Source organism: Galeopterus variegatus, unplaced genomic scaffold, assembly GCF_000696425.1.
Source record: "Galeopterus variegatus unplaced genomic scaffold, G_variegatus-3.0.2 Scaffold14150, whole genome shotgun sequence".
Classification (NCBI taxonomy): Eukaryota; Metazoa; Chordata; class Mammalia; order Dermoptera; family Cynocephalidae; genus Galeopterus; species Galeopterus variegatus.
The window spans coordinates 2,074-6,141 of NW_007740261.1; the positions used below are offsets into that span (position 1 = coordinate 2,074).

At 43.9% G+C, this 4,068-nt stretch overlaps 1 pseudogene; it reads left to right on the top strand.

Moving 5' to 3' along the window:
• Positions 1–2: 2 nt before the first annotated feature.
• LOC103581870 overlaps positions 3–4,068 on the top strand; it is an 11,997-nt pseudogene continuing 7,931 nt past the window's right edge.

A 4,068-nucleotide genomic window follows, 5' to 3' on the forward strand; every position in this document is an offset into this window, starting at 1 on the left:
GGCGCCGCACCCTCCCCGATCAGGGTGTTGATGATTTCCTCAAGGCCAAGGCCAAGACCAAGACTTTGGACTTCATCGATGTGCTCCTGCTGAGCAAGGTGGGCTGCTCTGGGACCTGCATCCAAGGGGTAGAATGGATCTTTATGTCAAAGGTCAGATATAAAGAACTCAGACTGGATCCAGGGGGAACTGGGGAGCCCTGGAAACTATTGGAGAAAGGGGAGAACAGGTCAGAGATAGGTTATAGAGGTGACTCTGTGGAGTGTAGCCAGCAGGAGACTGCTAAGTTTAAAATGGTAAGAGCCTGAGATTTCCCTCTATTTATACCTTAACAAGTAAGTGTGCTACATTATTTATATCTATATATCTGTATCTATGTATTTCTCTAGGTCTATGTCTGTGCTGACAGATTCACCAAACCCCTGCATAAGAGCAGCTCGTTTATTACTTGCAGCAAGAACAGCAGCCAGAGTAGGATGGTAGCTCTGGCTCCTATTTACAAATTCTTTGAGGACAGCACAATGTATTTCCTGTATGTGTGGCAGAGTTTGCATCATAAGAGGGCCACCCACATGATGAGTTTTGGAAATGATATAGAACAGATGGCACATAAACCCTTTCTTCCTTTCAGGGAGAGAAAGACACACACACACACACACACACACACACACACACACACACACAGAGAGATAGAGGAGACAGAGAGAGAGAAAAACTTTATTTATTTATTTATTATTCATTCATTCATTCATTTATTCTGAAATCCTCTCCAATGAGATGGCAATGTCTACAGCTTTACAACCCAAATATTTCCAGGGGAGATAAGATTCTGGATCTACCACTTAGAATATGCACAAATATCTCTGGAGCAATACTTAATCTCTAACTTCTGAGACAAATTGCCATTTCACCATCCTGTAACCCAGGTTGCCAGTAATTTCTCATAAAAGTTCTCATCATGCAGAATCATGAAAATACTCATGGATCATTGATTTCTCCCACCAGGGACAAAACAGGAGGCAAGGGACCCAGGGAGGAAGACGGTGGGGAGGGGCTCTGGTGATGGTGACCAGGAGAGGTCTAATTATAAAGAGTGAGCTTGGGTTTCAGAAAGGAAGATGGATACCCATGGATTGTCTCATATTAGACTCAGCAACCCACAGAGCTAGTTTGAATTGGGGACATTGTCGTCTCTCCAGGGTAAAGATGGGAAGGAGCTGTCAGATGAAGACATAAGAGCAGAGGCTGACATTTTCATGTTTGACGGTGAGGGTCACAGTGTGGGACTACAGTGGGAACAGGGGTCTCTGCATCCCAGGGATGTGGCTGGTGGACCCCGAATCACTCCATTCTGCTCATCATCCCCTCCCCCATCCTCCCTGAGGGTCTCAATGTGAGGGCGCTGTCCACTCCTCCGGTGCTGAAGCAGCCCAGAGACCCAAGCCTGCCTGGCTACCCCTCAGGTCATGACACCACAGCCAGTGGACTCTCCTGGGTCCTGTACATCCTCACAAAGCACCCGGAATACCAGGAGCGCCGCCGGCAGGAGGTGCGAGAGCTCCTGAGGGACCGCGAGCCTAAAGAGATTGAATGGTGAGTTAGGTCCTCATGGCCTGTTCCTGAGCCCCTTTCATTGGACCTTCTCCTTAGGTGGGGAAGAGGGAAGAAGCTTTTGTTAATTCTGCCATTGTGACTTAGTGGGAAAAGAAGCAGAGCCCAGAGTCAGGGACTGGTTAGGAGGCGAAAGGTTGCAAGTATTTGGGACACAAGGTTTGTCTGCTGAGAGAATTAGTGACAATGCTTGAGGACAGATGATGCTATGCAGCACATATTCAGTAAATAAAATTCCTTCCAGTCCCTTCCCTTTCTCCCTAAAATAGCATTTATTTCAAACACCTTCACTCTCTGAATGTTTGCTCTTCTGTGCCCCAATTCCTACACTACTAACCAGTCCAGGGATTCACCGGGGACACCTGGGAGAAAAACTAATCCATGTCTTGTCCACAATACCGGCATCATCCATCCATCTTGTCTTCATTCAGCAAACTCTCCCACACAGGCTTTTCATCTCCAGTTTGGCCCCAGACCCTTTCTGTGCTCTGAAGACATGAAAAGGACTCAGCCCAGGCCTCTGCCTTCCAGGAGCTCCCAGCCGGGTGGGGGAACAGTTCCAGGTCAGGATGCTCCTAGGGAAGCAAGGCTGGGGTAAAAATGTATCTCAGTACACACCCACGGTTATAAGAAGTGACAAAGGCAGAGTGGGAGAGGGGTTAGGGAGAAATTAGGTAAGGGACATAAGAATAATTACAATTTGTTGTAATGAACATCCCAATACTATTGACTTGATCATCACATATTGTACAAAAATACTGATAGTCAACACTGTTCCCTAAAAACAGGTATAATAAGTTATGTTACAATTCAAAAAAGTGTCTCAGCTGAACCCCTTAATGATGGCCAACAGATATTTGGGGGCAGTTGAACAACAGTGCTGTAGATCAGGAAGAGAGTTTCGGCAAAGGTGCAGAGAAGAGAGAACAGAAAAGATGGACAGGGAATGGAGAGGGGGAGGTTTGTGTGAAAGTGGGGAGAGGGTCATAGAGAGAGAAAGAAGGGAGAAGAATGAGGAAGGAGAGAGAAGAAAGGAGGTGAAGAGGGAGAGACAGAGTCATGATGAGATGATGAAGCTGGAAGTGGCAGCAGAGGCTGGCTGAGGAAGTCTTGCAAAGCAATAGTAATGGCTTCAATTTTAACGTAAGGGCAATGGGGAGCCAAGGGCAGTGTTTGAGCAGGGGAGGGACAGGTCAGTTCTGGGTAGTAGAAGATTCTTACTAGAACTAGTGTGGAGGGCATACTGGAGAGCACAAGCTGTAGACGGACAGTACAGGGAGGAGATTCTGAGGACTGTGCCAGGCAGAGGCTCGGGGACAGAGAGGAGGCTTTGAATGATACAGGCATTTGGGGGGTCGTGTCCTCCCCTCCAAGCCTTTGCTCAGCACAATAGTCCTGTGAAGTGCAGATGTATTTTTATGCTTTGAAAAATCAAGACTTCATGCAAAATTATGCATTTGTAAAAGGAAGTGTGGAAAAAATTTATGACAAATATGAGTTTTCTTAAGCTCTTCCCTAGCAGTGACTAAGGTCAGTGGTTTGCTGTGTGTCCTTCCAGGAAATGGCTGTCCTCATGCCCACATTTATATAAACACATGCTCTTTTTCTGCACAAATGAGAGTACATATAATAGACAGCGGTCTGCACACCAACAATACAATTTTAGGATATTTTCTTTTTTGTTTGTCATAGCATGAGTTTTGAAAAATGGGTTTGTTTTGAATTTGATTTTAATTTTTAGTTAACAAATTTTAATTATATATGTTTCTGGCATGCAATGTGATGATATATGTCTATAATATGGAATGATTAAATCAAGCAAAGGCACATATCTCTTCATATAGTTATAATTATTGTAGGGAGAACATTTGAAATTTACTGTCTTAGCAATTTTGAAAAATTATTATTTCCTGTGGTCTCTTTGTTGTGCAATAAACCTAAAAAACTTACCTCTCTTCTCTAACTGAAACTTAAACCCGTTGACCAGCATCTTCTCATTTCCTGCCCTTATATATCCTGCTGTAACCACCATTCTACCCTCTGTTTCTATGAGTTTGACTATTTTATATGCCACAGATGAGTAAGATCATGCAGTATTTGTCTCGGTGTATCTGGCCTAATTCACTTAGCATAATGATCTCCAGGTTCATCCCTGTTGCTGCAAATGACAGAATTTTCTTTATTTTTTAAGGGGTATTTAGTATTCCTTTTGTATAAGTACCATAAGACAAATGAGTTTTGAATTACCAAAACAGTGATGAGAACTAGTTCTTCATGTACTGAATGAGACATTGCAGAGAAGACTTGGGTTATCCTTGACATTCCTCCCACCCAACCTAATCTCCTCACTTCCTTCCAAGAGGTCTCCAGAGCCATCAGTTTGCCATCTATCTATGTATCTATCTGCCTATCTATCTATAATCTATCTAATCTCCATACAGATGTTCATATACTCTT